The sequence below is a fragment of the Mya arenaria genome, chromosome 7 (genome assembly GCF_026914265.1).
Source record: "Mya arenaria isolate MELC-2E11 chromosome 7, ASM2691426v1".
NCBI lineage: Eukaryota > Metazoa > Mollusca > Bivalvia > Myida > Myidae > Mya > Mya arenaria.
In genome coordinates this window covers 50,418,878-50,446,786 of record NC_069128.1, presented here as the reverse complement: position 1 = coordinate 50,446,786, position 27,909 = coordinate 50,418,878, and the positions used below count along the sequence as shown (strand labels likewise).

Genomic DNA, 27,909 nt, shown 5'->3' with positions numbered 1-27,909 from the left:
TGACTTTTTTGATTTTCGTAACGGGACCGGGCGCATTTGACTTTGTGAAATCAAATAGTTTACGACTACTCTAGTGAACGGATACATTTTATGGCTATCACAGTTGTAACCTAAGGTAAAACGTTTAGATTTGGTTTCAAATAATACTGTCATCGCATTGGTGAAGAATACTGTTCAGGTTTGTCAGGATTACTGCAAACCGAAAGTTTGCATAACAAAATTGTTAAAATGAAAAAAATATGTTTTATATTGTGTTATTTTAGCGAACCAAGTACTAAATGTCAAAAATGTGTTCAGTGCTTTAACTTCAAGTCTGTTTGGTTATCAATAACTAAATGTATGCGTACACAGGGCTGTTGCATGATTGCTGCGTCATTTTTGAAACAACGTTTCGTTTCTTAACTGATATGTAAGTGTGTGCGCTTTTCAGAGAAATACTATGAAACGCAAATTTGAATAATTTATTATAGAAACGTGCATTAAATCATTGCCTGTTTCAGTGAAATTGCGCACACGAACTTACCGTTACTGTTACTTGTTGGGCTAATAGGTGTTAAGCAGTAACGGCGTTACGCTCGTTAAGCTAGTATAAAATATGGTATCACCATGCGCTTTGTTTTTTATGTAAGTCAAAAATCTCTTGTTAACACTTGCTGAAATATTGTGGGAAGTCCGTGAAATTGGCAGCTAAGCAGCTTGACAGCGTGACATTGTGAAGTTTTTACCCAGACACTGTGAAGTTGTCAGCCTTACAGCGTTGGCAGCATGACAGTGTGAACTTGGCAGAATGACAGGGGGAATTTGAAAGAATAACCGCCGTCAGGCAGCCAACTTTAAACCACCGGAACGTTAATTTAAGGCCGTCATGCCACCAGATGCCTTTTTAACGCAATCAGATCGCCAATTTAACGCCGTTTGGCCGAATTGTTTCACATGTCATGCTACCAGGCCGCCTATATAACGCCGTTTGGCCGAAAGGCCTCACACGTCATTCCACCAGGCCGCCTATTTAACGCCGTTTGGCCGTGAGGCCTCACACGTCATGCCACCAGGCCGCCTATATAACGCCGTTTGGCCGAAAGGTCTCACACGTCATCCCACCATGCCGCCTATTTAACGCCGTTTGGCCGTAAGGTCTCACACGTCATTCCACCAGGCCGCCTATATAACGCCGTTTGGCCGAAAAGTCTCACACGTCATCCCACCATGCCGCCTATTTAACGCCGTTTGGCCGTGAGGCCTCACACGTCATGCCACCAGGCCGCCTATTTAACGCCGTTTGGCCGTAAGGTCTCACACGTCATGCCACCAGGCCGCCTATTTAACGCCGTTTGGCAGTGAGGCCTCACACGTCATGCCACCAGGCCGCCTATTTAACGCCGTTTGGCCGAAAGGCCTCACACGTCATTCCACCAGTCCACATATTTAACGCCGTTTGGCCGTAAGGTCTCACACGTCATGCCACCAGGCCGCCTATTTAACGCCGTTTGGCCGTGAGGCCTCACACGTCATGCCACCAGGCCGCCTATATAACGCCGTTTGGCCGAAAGGCCTCACACGTCATGCCACCAGGCCGCCTTTGTAACGCCGTTTGGCCGAAAAGTCTCACAAGTCATGCCACCAGGCCGCCTATTTAACGCCGTTTGGCCGAAAGGCCTCACACGTCATGCCACCAGGCCGCCTATTAAACGCCGTTTGGCCGAAAGGCCTCACGAGTCATGCCACCAGGCCGCCTTTGTAACGCCGTTTGGCCGAAAGGTATCATACGTCATGCCACCATACCGCCTATTTTACGCCGTTTGGCCGAAAGGTCTCATACGCCATGCCACCAGGCCGCCTTTGTAACGCCGTTTGGCCGAAAGGTCTCACACGTCAAGCCACCAGGCCGCGTATTTAACGCCGTTTGGCCGAAAGGTATCATACGTCATGCCACAATACCGCCTATTTAACGCCGTTTGGCCGAAAGGTCTCATACGTCATGCCACCAAACCACCTTTGTAACGCCGTTTGGCCGAAAGGTCTCATACGTCATGCCACCAAGCCGCCTTTGTAACGGCGTTTGGCCGAAAGGTCTCACACGTCATGCCACCAGGCCGCGTATTTAACGCCGTTTGACCGAAAGGTATCATACGTCATGCCACCATACCGCCTATTTTACGCCGTTTGGCCGAAAGGTCTCATACGTCATGCCACCAGACCACCTTTGTAACGCCGTTTGGCCGAAAGGTCTCATACGTCATGCCACCAGGCCGCCTTTGTAACGCCGTTTGGCCGAAAGGTCTCACACGTCAAGCCACCAGGCCGCGTATTTAACGCCGTTTGGCCGAAAGGCCTCACAGGTCATGCCACCAGGCCGCCTATTTAACGCCGTTTGGCCGAATGGTCTCATACGTCATGCCACCAGACCGCCTTTGTAACGCAGTTTGGCCGAAAGGTCTCATACGTCATGCCACCAGGCCGCCTTTGTAACGCCGTTTGGCCAAAAGGTCTCATACGTCATGCCACCAGGCCGCCTTTGTAACGCCGTTTGGCCGAAAGGTCTCACACGTCATGCCACCAGGCCGCCTTTGTAACGCCGTTTGGCCGAAAGGTCTCAGACGTCATGCCACCATCCCGCCTATTTAACGCCGTTTGGCCGAAAGGTCTCATACGTCATGCCACCAGACTGCCTTTGTAACGCCGCTTGGCCGAAAAGTTTCATACGTCATGCAACCTTTTCACCTATTTAACGCCAACAAGCCGAAATTCACAACGAAATTCCGTCACACCGCAACGTTGCGTACTTTATGCCGCCAATTAGCTGCCAATTTACACCCCTCCCTTTGGGTAAAAACGCCACTAGGCCATCGACTTCGAGCTTTTTACTAATCCCGCCAATTTTCGGGTCCCAAGTCAGATTAATTCAGACTTATCTCTATTTATGATTCAGATGTATTTCTAAAAGAAAGTTTTTTTTCATTATCTTTTTAAGGTAAACAAAAATCTGCATCGGTAAACAAAAGTTTGTTCAGTTTACTTGTTAGTTCGCACTATACAATCAAACGATTGAAATGGTTATACGCACTAATTATTAAGCTACCGAGATGTGACAGTGCATATCTTAGTACATGCAAAATAAATCTAGACAATGAAATCTTAGTGCGCACTAAAATGCCAGTGCCTTTAATCGAAGTGCACGCAAAAAACATAAGCGACTGAATCTAAATGCGCACTAAAAATCAAGTACCTAACATTTCCGCGCGCACTAAAAATACCAAGTGACTGTAATCTAAGTGCGCACTAAAAATCAAGTACCTAACATTTCCGCGCGCACTAAAAATACCAAGCGACTGAAATCTAAATGCGCACTAAAACCTTAAGCACCGAAAATTTAGTGCCTCTCATAATTCAAGCGACTAAAATCTTAGGGCGCACTCAAAACTCAAGCACCTTAACTTTTATTGCCTATGAAAATTCAAGCAGCTGAAATCTTAGGACGCACTAAAAACTCAAGTACCTAAAACTTTAGTTCATGTAGAAACTCAAGCGACTGAAATCGTAGGGCGCACTAAACATAAAGCAATTGAAATGTCTGTACGCCAAAGATGCTGAAATATTTTTACGGACGAACACGGAGTTATAAACAATCGTATACAAAGTATGTGGCACTGGCAAATATGCAGTGTCTGAAATGTTAGCATGCACCAATATTCGAAAACTATTAAAAATCAAACAATTTGAAAATTAGTTTGAACTCTATTATGTGGGGTTTACTTTTGGATTTTGGTATCAAAATACTATACGACAAAATTACAATACCAGCAGCTAAAACGCTTACTCAATGAAAAAAATGATACAATTCTTACATATCTTTTTTACCTTACAAACCTTTCTTGTGCATAAGTTAACTAATATAAACATTATTACTTTTTGCATGTATCTGTTGGTCAACAATTTACATAATTGACATCTTACAGTTTTCCAATATAAGTGGTGTATGAACAAACTTCCTGAAAATATACCAAAAGTCAACTTTCACAAAATTAACATTTAAATATTGAAATGCTATTAACGACAAATTTTAACATCATGGCACATCTGAACATGTCAGTAAAATTGTATTAACATGAGCTTATTCTGTTGGTTGTCATATTCTCTTTAGTTACATAGATTATATATTATGAATTATCTTAAAATTAAAACATACTACTATAAATCGACAAAGTTATTAAATAATTTGAAAACTAAATATGCTGGCAAAATGATAGATATGTTAATGAAATTAACAAAAATCAGAACAAAATGCACTAAAACTACCTTGATTTCGTCGGAATTTCGGTAATCGTAATTATTTTAAAGATGATTAATTTTGAGTATTTAATTTCCATTTATTTAAAACCTAAAGTTTTAAATTTAAACAGACATAATATTATATTACCTGAAAACATAGAAGTTTTTATAAATAATTCAAGGGCATGTACATTTTTAAATATTTTTTTGCATTTTCTTCAATGAGTGATGTAATCTAAGTCTGCGGATTTCGTTCAAACTTTGTAGGGTATCTATTTGTTAACAAATACTTATAAGTCGATCGATTGAAGGCAATGGCCCCGGTAAATTTTGATTTGAATAAGTACAAATATTAATTCCTCATCTCCATTTTATTAAAAGAAGTTCATTTATGAAGACAATGCAGATATCCTTACAGTTGCAATTCCTGTATTTCAATGAAGAATACTTTTCAGTTATGAAAAGAGGTCTGAGTTCAACTCTCAGCGGGATCAATTGTAGATGAGTATTTGCATTGTAATAGAGCATTTATCAATTTTCTTAATTATATATGAAACTCATCAATATCGTATTACTACAGTTTACTGTCTCTCCTCTATTTAAAGCTTTGCTGTCTCATTATAAAAGGATTTGTACTTGTTGTTTTGGATGTAGGGATTCTCGTCCCAATATTTCAATCACTCAATATCAGTATCAATATTTTATTTTTACATATGACCCTTTACACTGCAGGGGAATATTATTAATTTCTATTTTGTGTTTGAGAGTGTTTCCTTTGTTCCCGTCGGATGATTATCATATCGGAACGTTTACATTACCTTTATATAACTAACGAGCGAATAAATAACAACGCAATTAACTTTAATCGTAAACTTTGGCCTTAACAACATGCAACGAAACGTTCACCCGATACTCTGTCGATTGAAATTATATACGTATCATAATTACTATTGGTTAAATGGATCTTTTTTGCGCGACTGTCTATCTGAAAAAAATATAAGTTTGTATTTCCAAAGGATGTTCTCGTTTTTGTCCAAACGCCACATATAATATTCACACATATTGTCTTGTATTTGTTGGCTATGAATGCGGTTACATTGAACGAAGGGTTATGTAACGTAATCTTGCTAAATCGGGCAATACTGTGATAACACAATGATATCCCTCCATTACATCAAAACGTACGTTTTGTGATTTGTTCTGTTTTCTTTCTTTCGATCTTTTGCCAATTTGGATAGTATTTGGGGTTTAATTTTTGTCCTGGATTTTTTGGACAGATTATTTTAGATTGATACAATTAATTTTTTAGTTTGAAATCATCATTGATGAGAATTATTATCGTTTTTAAATGTGTTCAACATTTTAGGCAGGGAAAGGTGTGTTTATTATCAAGGTTTTATGGAGAATTACACAAATCTGCCTTATTTCAATATAATGGTCGTAATAAGTCGTAAACTTTGATGCATGTATTTAAAGTTGCATATTCACATGTCAGTATAAATTCGCATATAAAACTCACTTAAGGCATATAAACCTCATAATGTCTTTTTTTCCGGCAATTCTGTCCCATTGTGGGTCGGATCCCAAGATTGCATTTTCTCGAGCAAATAATCCCCTGATTCAAATGGTTGAACTCTTACATACCCTCTTAATATCATACTGACAATACACAATTTCCTAGTGAGGTGACTTAGTGCTACCGCAAAGGGAAGTTTAATTTGCTTTTTGTTTTTTACAATATATGTTTCAACATGAGGCTTATTCAGAAAAAAGGTTAAGTACGCATACTCCAGTCACATGTGAAACCATGTGACGATATACTGTAGTGTTATATAGTAAAGTTGCCTATGTGTCGCGATATTTTTTTTACCATGATTATAGTGATTTTAAAATATACAAAAACATTCGTGATATGGACTACATTTATATATCATGCAAGTCCTACAACAAAACTTAATATTACATACCTCCTTTGAAAGCACTGTTCCTTCAATTTCTCATTGAAGTGTATAGGGTGTTACTTTCTCCAAACTACATTGGATAATTTTGGCACATTATATCAAACAAAAATGACCAAAATCACTGAAGTCATTATTAAATGTATATGACACACACAGCATCTTGTGTGTACGGTGCAAACAAAGATATCCTACTTTATGAGAAGTAAAGCTATCAAAATATGAATTAAATTATTATGAGACACACTTAAAGGTTTTATCTCAATGATATTGAGCTTAGATTGCAGGTTATTTTACTCAGGTAAAGAATTTAACACATAAGATTGCATTACATGTCAAACATTTTCTCAACTCAGTTCATTGCGCATAAAAAGGCATTTATACCTCTGGTGTAAAATATTCACTCGGAATCAACGCGCTTTCGTTCAGTGCAAAACTAATATCCTTTGACAAACAAATAAAAGGTACGTGTTTGTTCCTTTCGACCAGCTAGTAAATTGTCGTAACAGAAAAAAACGCATTTTTTTAGCGTTAAAACTGTATCCTAAGCATAAGACCAAAATATACATGCTAGTTAATGTAACACAGAAATGATCTCGAACCGGTACTAGCAACAAATGTTGTATATACATTTCACAAATAAAATAGGATGTTTTTTATTGTTTATCACGTTTAATGCATGGATGTTTATGCTATAATGATCAATTCGATATCAAGAATGGTCCCATCTCATTTCATTAAGAACGATTTGCTTCACAAGTTTATTTCACATAACACATATCATAAACAAGAATAAAAATATTTCATAAAACTTCACAATATACATTTACAAAGACCACTATTTTCTTATCATATAAACTTAAATGAATATCTAAGTAATAGCAAACATGTTCGTCACTGGAAAAAAACAACATCAGTGAACGTTTTGTTTTCAGAGTAAGACACAACAGAACAAAAACATTTTATACTATATTAAAGCAAAAACCATAGCTTATTTCGAATTCACCTACTTTTCGAACTTTACTATTCTTTTTCGCTATTCTTTTGCATCGCATTTTCTGGTCATAACGTATTTTTTTTATAGTTTACAGTATTGGTGATATCAATAAAAAGATAACACATTGTAATAATAGTTCAAAAGTGTATTAATCATTTAACAAATCTTTTTCTACTTGGTATACTATGAATGAAGCTGGAAGAAGAACTGAAATTATGTATCAAGGATGGAACATTGAATAATTTATCTGTCGCTAAAGTTATAATTGCGACGTGTCGATATAAAATCACAGGGTTTCCAAGTAAGACCTAAGTGTTTATACTTAATTACAAATTTAATTTTTGTTTTTTTATTGGTGGAACCTGGTGGCTCACAATTTGGTAATATTATAATTGTATTACACGTACCAGTCATTATACGACGCTAAAATACTGGAGATAAGCTTTTTAAGTGAAATTTATTTATTTCATTGTGGTTGTGTTTCATGTCTGCATACATTTTTTCTAATGGAATAAAAATATATATGATTAATATCTGCACTTAAAGCATTGCGACATTGTTAAATATAAAAAGTATTTCAATAGCTTATAAGCATTTAGAGTAGATGATTCACATACTAGCCTTTTCTTGTACAAACACGGTGATATTGTGATTTTGCACGCATGAAAACCTTCTTTACAAATTTGAAGCGTTTGCAGCGGTGTGATTCATAACCACTTTCCAATATTTAATTACAGAGCATAGAATTTTGTGCAATCAAAAATAAATACTCAGGACAAGCGACACGCAGACTTCGTTTCAAATAAAACAGCTTTGATTTGAATAGACTTGAGAATAAAAAAAACTCATTACCTGCTGGCAGATGAATGGCTTATTTATTCACAATGGGTGAATAAATAACGAGATAGCAGTCTCCATTTATGTTATCAAATACATTCATCTGCAATTTTCCACTTGGGGAAAAGAGCCCATGGTACAGGTATTGATCATTTTTGTCGTTTAATTAATTATAGTGCTCACTGCAAATGCTATCTGCTCAGACATCTTCAAACTACACCACAGTTAATTTTGTTTATGCCATAACTCATTATTTCACAGGCATTCACTTCGCAAACATATCAGGTAACACATCTTTATGATCGCTTTTAAAATAGCTAAATATTTATAGAGTTGCCTAGGCGATATGTACAATAAAGGTATTTGATATTTTTTCGACCACCTTTGTTACCGCAAGGTGGCGTTCCAGTATTACAGTCGCATCGAGGATCGAAATTGTCGTGCTCATTTCAGAAATAACGTCGGCATGGGTAATTCAGTAAACTATTTTACAGATAGGCAGATCGTTTCATTATCACAATTTCGGATACATACATATACAGATTTTATAAAATATAATTTACTTGTTAGAACGGTATAACATGTTTACGACGTGTTGAATTATCTTTTAAGGTGGAACGCGACTATGATTTTTTTTTCGAGTTACTGTCTGAAAATTGGTATACGAATAGAAGAGCATATGCCCAATTTGGGACTGTTTTTACATTTTCAATATTCGAAACAGTTTTAAAACTATGACTCCTCAAAATATACCACTGACGTCAATTTTGAGACGTCTCTCATATTTTGCGTTCCAGCTACAATAACTGATAGTTTCACTAGTTCTTCGTTTACCGCTTAGATATTTAAACCTCAAGTGCGTTTTGTGAAAACGTTCACGCACACATATTTTTCTTTCTCTTGTTTTACGTTATTTATTTGAAATTCGTCTTTAAAGTCATTTTTCGCGGGAAAAACAGCGTCGTGTTTCGCTAAGAAAAGTGCGCCTTTCTTTATTTCTTGAAAAAACTGCTCGTTTAATTTTTGACTTTTTTAAATGCATGTATTCAATGTTTTATTACAAATCGCCTGATATCGAAAAAAGGGTACCTCAACCGAGTTCGTTTTTGCGCAGTATCAAATAATCTAACCCCTATACATGCTCTTTTTCATTACGTATTGTTATAAAACGTTTAGCATGACATAAATCGAACTATTATTTACGCTAATAAGAGCTTAGTTTTGAATAAACCACTGATCAATAACATATAACAGTTGTTGTAAATTTTAGTTAAATTGATAATTTAACATTGTTTTCTTCTGTTGAATTCCGAATAGTTCACATTATTAAATCATTTAAGCACTGATTATAAATGAATTATAGGTAAAGTGACATGCTTATCCAAAATCCATGCATAAACATGCATAACAAGATCAATTTTGTCTAATAAAACTTTAACTTCTTACTCAATTAAGCATTTATGGAAAATATTAATTACTGGTTACAAGATTTTAACCGCGTGTTTAATAAAAGTATGCGCAAAAATATTAAAATTATTGGTGAATGCTTAAATATTTACTGTGTCTACTCTAATCTCATAATGAAAAAAATACCATGTTTTATGCTCATTTTTTTCAAGTCAACTCGGTATTTCTCATAAGAACCTTTGTTTTCGACCAGTTTTCTGCAACTAAGCGTCAGATCACACACGACCTTACTATCATTGAAGTCAAATATACTTATTTTATTTGCATGTAGAATATACGATTTTATTTATACTTATATATAGCTATATCCTACCTATATAAATATTTTGACACCAATATGCTACAATTATTAACTGTACTATTATTGTATATAATATTATTTATGTTCTACGTCTATCAATGTTTGGATATATTATGAATATGTCCAGCCATGGGGAAAATTAAGATATTGAGTTGAGTTGAGATAGGAGGGTAAGTGTGCATCTTTAAATAGTTACTATAAGCTCATTTTGTTAATGGTTGTTATAGCTTACATACAAACTCACGCACAAAACGTACAATAAAGTCACGTCCGCAAGCACTCGAATAAACGCACCCCACACACCATCCCAAACTCAAGCACGCGTGCACACGCATGCATATATGCGCACGCGCTCGCGCTCTCGCACACACACACACGCACGCACGCACGCACGCACGCACGCACGCACGCACGCACGCACGCACGCACGCACGCACGCACGCACGCACGCACGCACGCACGCACGCACGCACTCCCATACACACGCACACACACACGCACGCGCACACGCACACACACACACGCTCTCACGCACATGTAAGCTCTCACACGCAGGCATGTATGCACACACGCTCGTGCACACACACACACACACACACACACACACACACACACACACACACACTCACGCACGCACGCCCGCACGCAGGCACGCACGCACATGCACACGCATGCACGCACGCACGCACGCGTGCACAGCCATTGTACGCACGGCAGGGACATTGAATGCGGGATAAGGTAGCTTTGTTGGCTTCTGTATCATGGGCATTGAATGCATCGCCGAAGGTTGTCTCATGAAGTTGCTTGTACGCACGAGAAGCTTTGGTTGCGTGGTAAAGTCAGGAAAACTCGTTATGGATTAAAACAAACAATGCATTGATTAACAAAATTAAACATTTTACTGCACTAAAAACATTTACTTGAAGATAATCATTTGAGCCATTTGGAACATATATTTTATCATAGTGTGTGTATGTGTGTGTGCGTGTTTGTGTGTGTGGGCGTGCGTGCATCTACGAGTATGTGGGCGTATACGTGCGTTCGTGTGAGTGCATTTGTGTGAACTATAACAACCCTTAATAAGATGAGATAAAAGAAACAATTCAATGTGATCACTTACAATCAGCGCAAACACTCGCATTAAACACAAATACGATTTACCACAACTAATACTATTGTTTTAATATGCCTTTAAGAATAAATACATATCGAAAACAATGGTTCTTATGAAGAATACCGAGTTTAATTTAAAAGAAATATGAGACCATAGTAAATCCTTTAGAATTCACCAAAATAAAAATGATCATTTTTGCGCTTTCTACTATTAAATAAACAGTAATAATCTTGTTATCAGCGAATAGTATTTTGTATGAGTTTATTATTTAGTAAGAAGTAAGGGTTTATCAGTCAAACTAAATGTTTGTTATACATGTGGAATATTGATTTTGAATAAGAGTTTCACTTTAAAACTTTAGTGTGTTTTAAATTAACGCCGAAGTAACATTCAATTTTGACCCCATTATATATTGACCACATGAGTCATTTTCTTTCTGTTCAAAGAATGACATTTTTTAACGTCAAGAACTGACCATCCCCCACCCCTCCCCAAACCGTTGCGAAACAAATGACCCTCGTTGAAAATGTTCAAGAGTTATATTCACTACCAAACTTAAATATGGTTAGCCCTATTAGTGGAATTTATAAGTTGTATATGTTTTTATTCAACGATAACCGATTGACTACATCAAACTTAGATTCAAAACACTGAACTCTATAGTCGCGTATTTTATAGATCTGTATACTATTACATTTTTCTCCGATAGTGAAATACAGAAGAAAACTTGGATGATTTTAAGGGGGGGGGGGGCGGCTGCACCCCCTCTACTGCAGGGATCCGTTTGTGCTTATTACTATGCAGATTTCTGTTGATTTTCATTTTTTGGTTTGTTAGTTATATTTTGTGTATGAAATGAGTGTCACGCACTGAATTTACTATGCTTTTGCTTAGTTTAGAGCCTTATAACTGAAGATATAACTGCAGATCTATACTGGTACTTATTAAAGAAATTGGTAACTAATGAAGTAGTAGAACCGTTTATTGTTGCGTTATTACTGTAGATGTATATATAAAAAACAAAGCATTATTTAGCATAGTCACAGCTCATAGCATAGTGACTGGAACGATTATTAATGTGTTTTTATCAAAATATTATAATTCGGCAAATGAGATTGCTTAATCATTAAGAAAGCCTCTCATTAAAATAGCCGCCAGATTTAAGTCATTTATTTATAAAGCTGGTTATTCAGCGCCCGTCTTGTGTGGAATTAGATATTTTGTACAACAGCACTAACACATATCCCTAACATAAAACTGATCAGACACTCTAAGACTTCTAATCTGTCCATTTGATAAACATAAACAATTCGATTAACGTCATGCTAAACGTTTAAATACACTACGTATTGAAAAAGAAACAGGTATAGGGGTTAGATTATTTGATACTGCGCAAAAACGAAGTCGGTGAGGTACCATTTTTTTATATCAGGCGATTTGTAATAAAACATTGAATACATGTATTTAAAAAAGTCAAAAATTAAACGAGCAGTTTTTTCAAGAAATAAAGAAAGGCGCACTTTTTTCAGCAAAACACGACGCCGTTTTTCCCACGAAAAAATGACGTTATAGACGGATTTAGAAACAATAACGTTCAACAAAAGAACGAAAAATATATGAGCGTGATTGTTTTCAACGCACTTGACGTTGCAATTTCATAGCTGTAAACGAAGAATTGATGAAAATATCGGTTATTGTAGCTGGAACGCAAAAAAATATGACAGACGTCTCAAAATTGACGTCAGTGGCATATTTCGAAGACTCGTAGATTCATAACTGTTCCGAATATTGAAAAAGTAAAAACAGTCCCTAACTGGGCATATGCTCTTCTATTCGTATACCAATTTTCAGACAGTAACTCGAAAAAAAATCATAGTCGCGTTCCACCTTAACACTATAAACTAAATAAAATAAAAAAGGAATATCATTCGATCGATTGTATGTTTCACATTGAAATAAGAGTTGGGGTGATGGAAATTGCTTTAACGCAAGACATCAGAACTGGTGTAACAGATGCAAAACATAACAGCATGTCATATGGAAAAAAAAATATTTAAGTTTAGGTTCAGGTCTGGAACAAATTAATGTTCATTTTTTTAAAGGATGTCATTATTAATCCAGCAACATTTTATAGTAAAAGTTAAAATCATGTCAATAAAAATTGCACAAATATCTTGATATGTCAGGTTGTCTTTGTAAGGACATATGACACGAAATTATCTTTTTATTAAAACTATATCTAAACGTTTCCATTTAAAAAAAAAACTATAACTATAACTAAGTTTCAAAATCCATTTTCATAAATACGACATGCGAGATTGCAACATACCTATTTCATCCATCATTGCATTCAAAAACGTTTAACAAATCAATATTGAACATAAAAGAGAACAATTTGGAACCATTGATTCTATTTTCAATTTTGTGAAACACAAATTGAACTAGTTATACATTAATACAATAAAACAACATCTTCCCTCAGATATATCGGCAGTCGATTTTTGTTACCCATATATGCTTTTTGCAAAGCAAGCACGCAATTAATGTTTCGAATTCAATTTAAGAATTTAAACGATTCGTTGAATTAAAAACAAATAGTAAATGAACATTCTATGCATTACCAAACATTCAGCATAACGTGATTATTTTACATTACACTATGAATGTGTAAAATGGGATATACGAAGAACGAATGGATTATATTAACTCATTAAGTATTTGGCTTATTATCTGTGTCCATATTGTGACCTAATCAATGTGGATGCATATAATGGGAACACAAAAATAGAAGCAATGTGACATTCATGTACAAGGAAATATGTTTTTTGGCCCAGTTGTTGATATTAACATACAAGGAGCAAAAGGGTATGTCGAGGTGTGTACATCAATATTGCGCCCCGACGGGTGTAGCGCAAGGTAAGTCTACAAATGGGTTCGATGTCCATAACATTTCTTAAGTTATACAATTTCGGCAGTAGATCAGTTCAATCTTGATGAATAATAAAGGACTAATAAAAATCATTAATAGAAATATGTGTATTTTTCACTTCGACAACCTGTCGACATTTCTCAAGACGACAATAATAAAAAACATCTTTATAATATCTCATTTATTCATTTGACTCGGAAAAAATACAACCTTTTGGCACGATTTAAAGATTGGTGCCCAAAAATGGAAACATGTGGTCACTGCGTGACCTGTCCTACACCAATGGCGTTGATTTATTTTTGAAGTATGATATAATTCCATGTGTCCATTGTAGTTGTGTTTGCTATGTCATAACTGTTGGGGTGAAGAAGAGTATTAGGTCGGATTTGAAGGGATTTAGTACCTTTGTGTACTACTGAAATTTACGCAAACACTCAATGTGCTAGATAACAAGTGATAATAGTTTGTTTTTACTGCATCAAACCCTGACTGTAATTTATTCAAGAACCAGTCCTGGAAGACTGTATACATGGAATATAGTGTTTACATGTATTCGGGGTCATGTTGTGCATGAACATATCTCAGAAAACTTAAAATAATGTGCAGTAAATGTAAATTGCTTAGTGTCCTATGTATACTATATTTCCAAATTAACCTTTTAGTTAATACGTACATACAAACATTATTTTCGAGTAGAAACGGTTTCATTCATAATGCTGTCACACTTACAGACTGCGTTATGCTACCGCTTGACTCCAAACAATACTGCAATCATGTCGTTTGAAGATAAAAAAAAATAGCTCATAAGAATTTTTTTATTCCAAATACATTTCTTTCAAGATAATAACAGTCTGTTATGGCATGTTTATGACTTTGTTAGCACTAGGTACATTCTAAATATCAAACATTAAGGAATTTAGCGTTTTAACGACACACAATCAAATTGTTTAATCCAGTGCAGCATTTGTTCATTTGATTGGCTCAATTTTTATATGTAATGATATTATGGCTGTGATTTGCTGTGCCAAAAAGGAAAACAATGGTAGATTAACATAATAAGAAATAAGAACATTTTTTTTGTACATGGCATCATGTTTGTAACATTTCACCAGTCTCTCCAAGTCAGTGTAGAAATCCATGATTTCAAAAATCCAGTTGCACTGAAAAAAATAATGTGGCCACCATTGTTATATTTTCGTATGATATACATATTTTTCGTCTCAAACTGGCCAGCTTTCGCCGAAGCATCCCATTATTTCGGAAACGTCTAAGCACAAATCGTTATCTACAATTAATTGTCATTCGAATCCAACTCTAATGTTTTGATTTAGAATTTAGATGTGTTTTCTAATCTTAAGAGTCTTCAAGTTTCAATGACCAATAAAATAAAGGTTAATACGTTATCTTTTGTTTCTTCGCCTTTGTTGAATTTTGAATTAACAACCTTAATTTGACATGTAGAAGTTTTACATAAAGTCATTATATGGCGTTTAAGAAATGAACAATCCTGCCTGAAATAATATATTCATATCCTTCACGTATTTAACGCCAGCTCACATTTCATTGTATCATCAATCATATAACACAAAAGCATACTCATTATCATAGGTGACACTATCTTTTGAGGGGAGCAATGCTCATCAAAAAGGCTTGCGTTGAATAAAGCATTTCTACCTTCAGTATGCAATTCATTATCATATTAACAAGTAAAGCCCGTCTGTTCCCACATATTTTATTTTTGTATATGCATAGCTGTTATACTTGTTTAGTCATATGTTTTATTTGCAATATAAATGCTAATTTTTTAAATGCTGGTATTGTATACAACTAAAATTGTTAAAGATTGTGTATGCAACTCTTACAAAGATTTATTTACTTCATGTACTATATTTTCACAGAGTCTGCTCCGTTGAAACGGGATATCATGTCACTCGGAATTCTCGTGCATTTCAAGCTCTTATACTAAGTATATAAAGCCGTGCGATTTATATTGGCCAGAGATAAATTAGGCATGAACCTTAAACATCTTTGTCAAATATGCGGGATCATGGACAACATGAGCCTGAACAATACGTGTCATACATGAGGGAGTACTATGCTTTATTGAACATGAGCTTCAAGCGTCTTTGCTATACATTCAAGATCATCGACATCATAAACCTTAACCATTTTTGTCATACATGCGTGTTCATCGACAACATAAGGTTTCTTTGTTATACATGCGTGATCATCAATAACATGAGTCTTAACCATCTTTGTTATACATGCGGGATCATCGACCGCATGAACTTTAAGTGTCTTTGTTATACATGCGGCATTATCGACAACATGAACCTTAAGTGTCTTTGTTATACATGCGAGATCATCGACAACATAAACCTTCAGTGTCTTTGTTATACATGCGGGATCATCGACAACATGAGCCTTCAGTGTCTTTGTTATACATGCGGGATCATCGACAACATAAACCTTCAGTGTCTTTGTTATACATGCGAAATCATCGACAACATGAACCTTCAGTGTCTTTGTTATACATGCGAGATCATCGACAACATAAACCTTCAGTGTCTTTGTTATACATGCGAGATCATCGACAACATAAACCTTCAGTGTCTTTGTTATACATGCGAGATCATCGACAACATAAACCTTCAGTGTCTTTGTTATACATGCGAGATCATCGACAACATAAACCTTCAGTGTCTTTGTTATACATGCGGGATCATCGACAACATGAGCCTTCAGTGTCTTTGTTATACATGCGGGATCATCGACAACATAAACCTTCAGTGTCTTTGTTATACATGCGGGATCATCGACAACATAAACCTTTAGTGTCTTTGTTATACATGCGGGATCATCGACAACATGAGCCTTAAACATCTTTGTTATACATGCGGGATCATCGACAACATGAACCTTAAGTGTCTTTGTTATACATGCGGCATCATCGACAACATGAGCCTTAAACATCTTTGTTATACATGCGGGATCATCGACAACATGAACCTTAAGTGTCTTTGTTATACATGCGGGATCATCGACAACATGAGCCTTAAACATATTTGTTATACATGCGGGATCATCGACAACATGAGCCTTAAACATATTTGTTATACATGCGGGATCATCGACAACATGAGCCTTCAGTGTCTTTGTTATACATGCGGGATCATCGACAACATGAACCTTAAGTGTCTTTGTTATACATGCGGGATCATCGACAACATGAGCCTTAAACATCTTTGTTATACATGCGGAATCATCGACAACATGAGCCTAAAGTATCTTTGTTATACAAGCGGGATCATCGACAACATGAACCTTAAGTATCTGTGTTATACATGCGGGATCATCGACAACATGAACCTTAAGTGTCTTTATTATACATGCGGGATCACCGACAGCATGAACCTTTAGTGTCTTTGTTATACATGCGTGAGCATCGTCAAAATGATTCTTAAGCATCTTTGTCAAACATGCGGGATCATCGACAGCATGCACCTTAAGCATCTTTGTTATACATGCGGCATCATCGACAACATGAGCCTTAAGCCTCTTTGTCAAACATCGGGATCATCGACAACATGAACCTTAAGTATCTTTGCCAAACATGCGGGATCATCGACAACATGAACCTTAAGTGTCTTTATTATACATGCGGGATCACCGACAGCATGAACCTTTAGTGTCTTTGTTATACATGCGTGAGCATCGTCAAAATGATTCTTAAGCATCTTTGTCAAACATGCGGGATCATCGACAGCATGCACCTTAAGAATCTTTGTTTTAAATGAGGGATGATCGACAACATGAGCCTTTAGTGTCTTTGTTATTCATTCAGGGTCATCGACAGCATGAGCCTTTAGAATCGTTGTTATACATTCAGGATCATCGACAGCATGAGCCTTTAGAATCTTTGTTATTCATTCAGGATCATCGACAACACGAGCCTTAAGCCTCTTTGTCATACATGCGGGATCATCGACAGCATGAACCTTCAGAATCTTTGTTTTAAATGAGGGATCATCGACAACATGAGCCTTTAGTGTCTTTGTTATTCATTCAGGATCATCGACAGCATGAGCCTTTAGAATCGTTGTTATACATTCAGGATCATCGACAGCATGAGCCTTTAGAATCTTTGTTATTCATTCAGGATCATCGACAACATGAGCCTTTAGAATCTTTGTTATTCATTCAGGATCATCGACAGCATTAACCTTAATAATCAGCTTATACATGCGTGATCATCGACAAAATGAGTCTTAAGCATCTTTGTCATAAATGCGGAATCATCGACAACATGAGCCTTAAGCCTCTTTGTCACACATGCGGTATCATCAACAGCATGAGCCTTTAGCATTTTGAACATGCATGCGGTATCATCGACAACATGAGCTTTAATCATCTTTGTTATACATGCGGGATCATCGACAACATGAGCCTAAAGCATTTTTGTTATACATGCGGGATCATCGACAACATGAACCTTAAGTATCTGTGTTATACATGCGGGATCATCGACAACATGAGCCTTAAGTGTCTTTGTTATACCAGTAGGATCATCGAAAACATGAGCTTAAAGCATCTTTGTTATCCTTGCGGGTTTATCGGCAACATGAGCCAAAGGCTTTTTTGTTATATATTCATGCTTATCGACAACATGAGCCTTTAGCAAAATTGTTATTCAAGCGGGATCATCGACAACATGAGCCTTAAGCATCTTTGTTATTCAAGCGGGATCATCGACAACATGAGCCTTTAGCATCTCTGTTATACATGCGGGATCACCGACAACAGCAGCCTAAAGCATCTTTGTTATACATGCGGGATCATCGACACCATGAGTTTAAAACATCTTTGTTATACATTCAGGATCATCGACACCATGAGTTTAAAACATCTTTGTTATACATTCCGGATCATCGTCACCATGAGTTTTAAGCATCTTTGTTATACATGCGGTATCATCGACGACATGAGTTTTCGGCATCTTTGTTATACATGCGGGATCATAAAAAAGCATGAGCCTCTTGTATCATTGTTATACATTTAGGATCATCGACAGCATGAGCCTTGAGAATCATTGTTGTACATGCGGGATCATCGACAACACGAGCCTTACGCATCTGTGTTATACATGCTTGATCATCGACAGCATGAGCCTTAAGCATCTTTGTTATACATGCGAGATAATCGAAAACATGAGCCTTAAGCGTATTTGTTATACATGCGGTAGTAGTATGCATAATTGCTTTAACAGCCCAGTTAGTACATTTTTAACCTAACAGAATTTCGCACTTCATTCAAGTAGGTTTAAAATGTAGATTATCTTTTTATGAAATCCAAGATTGAAGTTATTATGGCTTTAAAATTGGGCTGACTTTAGTGAACCCAGTATAAGAAATTTCTCAGTCTAATAGTTCTAAAAATGATACTAGCTTTTCTCTTAACACAATACTACTACAGTGATTAATTCATAAATATGATTTTTCTATGAGCCCCATAGTGCAGGTCACTGATTAGTTTGACCATTGATCATTATTTTAGTTATTAAAATTGACTGAACTAACTACTTTTTATTGCTTTTGTATTATTTGAGCTACCAAATTCTTAAATAACTGCCAAAAGGTTGCCAAGGAAACATAATGTTGGTAGAACAAACGACACATCCGTGGCAAAAACTTGGCCTGTTCTAAATCTTCAATAATCAGGCAAGTGCGTAAGTGGAACCGACGTGTTCATTCAATGAGTGACATTGTATCCACTGATGATATTTAAAAATACTGAATTAAACGACAAACAAGTTATGCATAACATTCATTTATAAAAACATTAAGTAAAGTAAACAATCATTATTAATAATAATGTGATATAATGACAGACATTTAAATCAAATTAGATGCATCATATAGAAACAGTTATGAACTATGTGGAAATCACGGTCGAGTTACACGATGCTACAGAGGATGTATCATTTAGATTAAGTAGAAAGATCCTAGTAGTTTTGCATAACTTGAACATGATAGCCACTTTATTTTGCAGGGAATATATGAAAAAGTGCAGACAAGTGAAGTAAACGACAGGAGAATATATAAATGAAAAACTAAAAAAATAAATACAAAAATTGCAACATGTGAATGTAATTGTCATTGCGGGTAATTTTTCTAATTTTGTTGACAGTTTATTATTTTTTAATCAATCTGTCGCAAAGAGGTTAATAATTTTCATTTAGAGGACTTTTGTTTTACACTAGGGTGCTTTCAAAATAACTTAGAATTGACTAAAGTAAGTAATTAGGTATTTGTGGACAGTTTAAATTTTCTTTATCAATCCTTTACAAGTAATTTTATGATTTACCTTCAGGGGCATTTTATTTGAAGCAACTTTGCTTCAAAGTAACTTTGAAATAATAAAACAAACAGCTACCCATATGACTATATTTATAACTTTGAACAGTTTGAAGAAATTTCCTCACCGAAAAAAATGTTTTGATGCTCAGTTAATTGATGAAGATATATCTGATGATAATAAAAACCATGCACAAAATAAAAGACTACGCGGTGGTATAAGCATCATAGATACTTATATTCATAAGAAAATAACAAATACCTCAACTATAATGAGAAAATTAGACACAAAATAAATAATGTACCTTATATGCAAAGAACGTAAGTGAATTGGCAATTAGTGAACAACTACCAACAGTTACCTTGAAATGAGTGGATCCTAAAAATGTTCTAGATCATAATTTTATTTTTGAAAGTGATCGTAATTACCCTAAGGAGATACACGACTTACTTTCTGATAATCCTTAAACACATGAAAAGTTGGTCGTAATAGATATGGATATCCACTTAACAGTTCATAACAACACAAAATAATACCGACACTGTAACACAGAAAACTTTGTTTTAAATCGTTGAAACCTCAAATTGTATTTCAGTCTTTGAATGAAACTAACTGCAGTACACAGGGTATAACAATCTGTTAAAAAAGTATACATGAATATATTGGTTTCAATGCAAAGCAGAGAAGAAATGCTAAAATGCATTTGAAAACGGTGTTCTATAAAGGAATGATTAACCCTTGGAAATAAATATGCCTTTAAAGTACAAAAAATAAATAGGTACTTGCTAAACAGGCAACAGGGGACGAAACTGCAAAATGTTTTCACCAATCTATTCGCGTTGGATGAAATTAAAGAATAGTTACTTTTTAATCGTCTTTGCTGTGTTGGAATGACTATTCTTGATTTGAGTAATTAATTTATGTATTATTTTAATTAACATTCATTTAAAGAAATTATGACGAAAAAGGTACCCAAAAATAAAAAAAAAATCTGAAGAACCTAACCATTTTACAAGAACTTTCTGCTTTTTACAAAACCTGATTGTTATGGATGTGTTAACTCATGTTCTTATAAATTCTCCATTCAAATATTTTAATTGATACGTGACTGAGTCCGTCCTTATTTTATCCTCTGAACCAACGAATAGCTCGATCTAGTTCTGTATTTATTCTTCTTATCAAAATGACGCTTGTACGAGTGCCCTTTTTTACTGTAAAAAATCAGATAGGAACATTTTTCATTCCCGGTGTGGCACTCTTGTTAACATGTTTGTTATCCAAAGTAATACGTATTTATTTAATTCTAATTCTTTTGTATCGTACTCTATAGATCATAATTGTGTAAACGTTAAAGTATAACTGTATTCCATGTTTATTTGTGAATAATTGTTAGATTTCATGTAGGTGATATTGTCAACACACTGTCTACATTTAAACTCGTTGGCTCGATATCCCAGAGACCAGTCAAAACACTTCATGCCTCACAAATATCGAGCCAAGCGATATCGAGCGAACGGGCTTGGACTGTACATGTATTCATTATGAACTTGAGAAATATTGATAAGATGATCATGTTCCATTTTTATGATAAACTAAGAAACTGTAAAAAATTGTTGATTTTCATTGATGTATTTAAAGAATATATTCCTTGAAAAGTTTATAAGTTGTAACTAAGGCATCAACATGTTATTCAGAAATTCTGGCTATCAATGTTGCACGTCCTCTTTTTTCGTGTATGAGATGCTCTCTGAAGAATAATGGCATGTAAACATTGAGCAGTCTTATACCTAAATTGCAAATAATTATTTCCATTTGCGTTATCTACCAGTTATACACTGTTTGTTTATGTACAGATAAGTCCCCTCTTTTTTTTGCTGATCACAGAATATAGAATGATCATTACTGGAAGAAATAAGAGTTTTATTAAATAAATGACGAAATCAATTTAATATACAGTATAGTACCATAGACCAATAATGTAATGATAATGAACTGACATTATTTAATCTACATGCAGTTGTATATGTTAAAGGACTGAACATTCCACTATGGAAGAGGGACAATCAAAGTTCGATCCAGTTTGCATTTAGGTCTTTGAAAAGCAGGTTGATGATAAAACTTTCACACTAATCCCTATAGTAGAATATTGTAAAGCTGAAAAGGCTGACCTTACAGACTGCAGCCTTAGGTTTCCATGAATAACCACTAAAGGGTTAACCTTGTTGTTTTCAGTGACACATATAACCTTGGCTATAACTCAATATATGTTGATATTATAAAAAATACAACCATATATACATGTTGCCAAAGGAAGTATGTAAATGTGTAGCAACTACCGTAACTATTGTAATTTTGAATTTTAACTTCAGATAGAGGATGTCAAATGCTTAGACGATAGGTGAAGTAACTGCAACTGTGTCCAGCTCATCAAATTCCCCAACGTTTTGCTGTTGCCGAGATCTTTAATTGGTAACAATGCCTTTAGCAGTTCTTCAAGCCAATGAAAAACGTCATCTCAAAGTACATGTACCGCCATTTTGTACGTGAAGGTATGGTAACTAAACATATATCCTTTGACCATAAATATATTCGTTAAGTTAACTCTCAAAAGCATTCAATAGCAATAACATTTCATTTTCCAACATTGCTTACAATATATTCTGCTCTAACTAGACAAGTGATTCCAAATCCCCCACATTGTCAACAATACTAGCATATTATATTGTTCTGCATATTAGCTTGTTGTTGTTGGTGGTCGTGGTGTGTGAGTGTGTGTGTGTGTTTGTGTGTGTTTGTGTGTGTGTGTGTGTGTGTGTGTGCGTGTGCGTGAACATATAACTAACCAACACATGATTTCTCTCAACCCATAATTTCAGCAAACAGGCTCGCCTTTAAACAGTGCAGGTTTGCTGCATCGGATGTAGTGGAATTTACCTTGAGGCAACCGGAGCAGTTGTTTTACCAAAATCTGTATCAAGGGTATGGATCTTGAATGGCAGTAGTATTTCCATGACAAGATCAGAGAATACTGCAGAATTTACATTAACGAGGGCATAGCTTGCCCTAGACCGACTCAACCAAAGCATTGAAGAGACTGTACAACCTGGCTCAAGACCACAGTTATCTAGCCCCCGTTGACCAAGATCCGGATATGAATAAAGGAAAAAAGAGTGCGTGTGTTAAAGTTTCAGTATTTTAATAAAGTTGAATGAAAGAGAAGAAACAGGTGGCCTTTTTGCACAAAGCTTAACATAGTTTGACACTGTATTGCAAAAACTGTTAGTTTTCAGTGTAAAAATTGGAAACATCATTGCCTGTGGAACTATGTAAATTGATTGTTTGTAGCCTTATTCCGTCTTGACCTCAGGGTCATGTTTTACTACTCAATTTTGTGAGACAACGCATTGCTCAACCCTATGTTTTCTTGTGATTACATTTTGTGTCTTGGATTGTTCTACAGCTGCCAGTTACTTGTTTTTTTAATTGGAACTTTTTTAAAGGTAAGGCCAGGTGAGTGTCTATATGAAACATATAGTGAAAATAACTGTGGTCTCACGCCACCTGTTATTCCACTTTTTTTAGCTGTTTGGACTAGTAATTAGGAATAACGTTATTTCTCAGTCTTAACAAAGCTGAAGGATTTAAAAACTGATATGAAAAGTAAACATGGAAACAAATGTTCTTTAGGGTTTTAGCCAGGTTTTAAAAAAGGACAGGGTGATACAGAAAAGAGACAGGGTTTTAAGTGTAAAACGGGCACACTGCATCGGGCTGTGAAAACATTATGAATGTGACAGATAATGATAGGAATACGGCCAATCTTGACAAAAATGTAAAGTTTGGGTGTATTTATAATATTGTTATTAAAATAAAAGAAATATTTGACAGTCTAGAGCCTTTAATTCTATGAAGGCAGGGGGTTGCCAAACTTGCTCTTCATGACAGCAGAAGTGTGCTTCCAAATAGAACAGGGTGCAGCATCCTTCCATAACTCTTTAGCTAAACCATATACTTGTATTGTCAGCAAATTACAGTAAAACATAATTCTGTGAACTTTTTTTATATATTTCCTTTGATAGCTCAATGTCAAGCTCGATTTTATGTATTTCTGCTTAATAATTTGTCTTATTCTTGAATCATAACACTTTTATCCAGTAAATTAATGAAGGATGAAGTTAATAAGAAGTCTGAACTGCAATGCCGACACAAAACATGTTATATATTGAAATGTTTATTTAGCTACATGTACTAGCTATTATGTGTTAGTCTGATATCCAGTTTTTTTTAAGAATTCGATTTGTTGATCCCGATTTATTCAAACACATGTAAAGAGACAATAGATACACAAGTTTATACTTTGAGTTGCCATGGTAACAATTTTATTTATATTTCTTACCTTAATTGTTATTTTAACTTTTCGGAATTATATTTATTGTGTATCATAATAATACAAGGGTTAGGGTTAGTTAACATATAAGTAAACATGTAGCTAGCTACACACTTTCAGACCTTACCTTTTAATTGTACTTCTTTTTCTTAATATTTCGATAAATTAAAAGTTCTTGTGCAAAACAATTATCCATTTTTGAATTAAATCACCATAAAAAAGGAAGTTTTAATCATTCTGATAATTTTTCAAAAGTATATTCATTCTCTGATGTCTTTAAATCTGCAGGCTCGTTTCATACACAAAGTTCGTCCCATCTAGGCTTCCGTTAAAGGAACTTTGGAAGTATAATACTCCCTAGAAATTGTCTAAATAGTTTACAATTGATGCCTTCGAAGTACAAATACTTCCATAATTTCTTAGAAATTTTGCAAAGTTGAAGATTTGGAAGTTCAAAATATCAAAACCTGGTGTCGATGCTACTTTTATGGTGATGTTTTCAATAATTCTTGAAGTATTATGAATTATTTTAGTATAAAATTGTGATATCGAATTCATAGTTATAGTTGCAAATGATTTCATTTTTAACATATACATTACTGTTAAGACCAAACTTGACAGTAAGTGCACTTCTTGTGCACTCTCAGTTCACCAGGAGTGTACTATAGTGCACTAGGGTAAGACAAGGCTAAGGCAAGGGAAATACTATATGTAGACAAGTGGCTGACCAGATAAGGCTTCTTCAGTCTATAATAAATACTATCTGTAGTTTCAACATATGTTTTAATGTTTATTAATATATAGAGAAAAATTATAATCGATTTGGACCTTTCACCTAAATAATATAGAATTATAAATTTCAATAACTGATGTTGTTCAATGAAAACAATAAATTTGTCAAACTTTTTTGTTTTCAATATAAATATGCATTGCATTATTTTGATATTAATTGATAGGTATAATGATATAATTCTTGTTCTAGGTTAAAGAGTTTCATCTTCAAATACTTATTTAACATAAGGATGAAAGGAATTCATGGGCCTCTTTTCAAAGTATAATTATTAGTTTCAGAAGGTGATAATTACAAGTTGCTTGTTATTTAAAATAGTTTAACATCAAAGTTTACGTCTTATTGTTTCAAGCTCAAACTGTGACATTGTTTATTCATTCAAGTGATATATAAACCCAAGATTTTCTTCCATTGGTTCTGAAACTTTCAATTTTATGTTCATTTTTGTGTTCCAAATGTGTTCGGATTTAAGATGACAGCCAGACAGCAGTTATCAAGTACACCATTATTAGTTATATTTTCTACATTGTACCCATATTTAATAATTGCATTTCTAACTTGAAACTTTATTATAATAGAGAAACATATATTTTAGAGGTTTAGTATATACTGTGTTGCGGCTTCATTTTAAATAATTACTGTCCATTGAAGGAGTAATTTAAGCCTTCTTTAAGTGCCCGCACCCTCTCCCCATAGTACACAATTCTGTGTATTGATCTTTATCTTTATTGCTTCCTGCTGTCTATCAAATCTCAGATCTGTCAGTGTCATATTAAATTCATATTTACAGAACACAACATAATGTAATGAAACACATTTTACTTTACTTGTTTATCATTTACTAACTTTAATTTTACAAATTAATACATTGCCTATGCATATATCGTTTATGCAATAATTGGTTACGTATAAATCAGACAATGCTATTTTCTTCTCTAAAAGTGTCAACTCTAAATGGCCCTGAGCCAATAAACAAATACACAGGAAATCGGCCCCTGCAATGACATTAGTGCGATAAACAAGGGATGCACAGCAGAGAATTAACATGACAATCATTTTTTAATGGGGACCTTTTATATTTTATTTTACTAATTTTGTTTAAGAGAAGAGATGTAAACAAATATTTTTATAAAAGATAAAAATAGTTTACGTTTATTGTATTTTGTGTTTTGTGTTTCTTACCTTTTTAATTATGTACATCTTATAAAGTCAAAAAGACTATGAACATATTTTTTACCAAACATAAAATTGAAATTGGTAGATAATATGCTGTTTTTTTGTGTTGTTTTTTTAATATTGACCATGCACATACTGTATTTTACATCAAATATAAAGTTATAATAGGACCTCATATTCATTGTAATGCTTTGTTAATGGGTGAATGCATAGGATAATTCCCTTTTATTCATTTTTAATGTTATCATAGCAGGGTTCCGGTCGCTTCCTGTGTATTGTTTATTGGCTCTGATCTTTTGGGCTAACACTGTTACAATGTGTAATCTCATTACAAAAGTATGAATAAGCTTTTTATCATTTTGCTGATATTCAATTTATTGTATTGCCTGGTTTGTGTGTCATTTGGTGGGATAATTACCTTTTGTGCTCATTTTGTGAAACTCTGTTAATTCGTTTATGAGGCTATAAAAATAAGGGCTTACACTTTTAGATAATCTCTTTCAAACCATTTATTCAGTTTATTTATCATTTCACATAATTCAAAAATATCTATTCATATTATAGACAATATATATACACCAATCATAAACAAAAATAAATGCTCTATTTTTCTGACTGTCACAGTCTGAAGAAGATTAACATCAATAGGCATTCAATATCAAATGCTCAAACTACCTTTTTAAGATGTTTATGTATGAAAAGTAATGAAATAAATAATGAATGTACGTAACATCTATACAGGATAGTTTCAGACAATTGCAATATCATTTAGATTGGTCTTTGTAAACATTTTGATGAAAATATAAAATGTAATGCATATGCAAAAGGTTACTCTGAAAAAATAGTCTGTGCTACTGTTTTTATAATGAGGTCTTTTTTCAACACTGCATGCAATTATGTATTTTTTAAGTCACAATTACTCTTTTACCCTAAACAATAATTTTGGATTCACAGTTCAAAGAATATAATAGTGCTGTTCATTTATATACGTAGGATTCAGAAATTTAGAATTAATATCTTGTAATCACTTTAATTAAATGTCTGAATTATTATATAACACTCCTATTTTAAAAAAAGTCTACATTTAAGAAGCCATGCATTTAAGAGAGACTTTCCTTATACAATAGTAATGCTCATTATGTAAACCTTTGTTTATTTATGTTTTTTCCCTCTAAATGTTAAACAATTTATATCGTCATATTTAATTTCATTATGTATATTTATTATTATCCCGTTACTCTTTATAGTTGATTTATGTCTATGCCATATTTATGTTGTTAATGGCCAAAGGCTATTTTAAGTCGATCTGCCAATAAACTTTGAACTTGAA

The 27,909-nt window shown here is 34.6% G+C and overlaps 1 long non-coding RNA gene across 4 annotated transcripts; it reads left to right on the top strand.

Moving 5' to 3' along the window:
* Positions 1-30: 30 nt before the first annotated feature.
* Positions 31-27,909, top strand: LOC128240001 (uncharacterized). Of its 4 annotated transcripts, none has more exons than XR_008261992.1 (3): positions 31-115; positions 22,596-22,775; positions 23,103-27,909. It is a non-coding gene; the product is annotated as an uncharacterized LOC128240001 (long non-coding RNA). The 4 variants fall into 4 exon arrangements; XR_008261995.1 differs by lacking the exon at positions 31-115 and adding an exon at positions 6,243-6,691; XR_008261993.1 differs by lacking the exon at positions 31-115 and adding an exon at positions 8,260-8,346.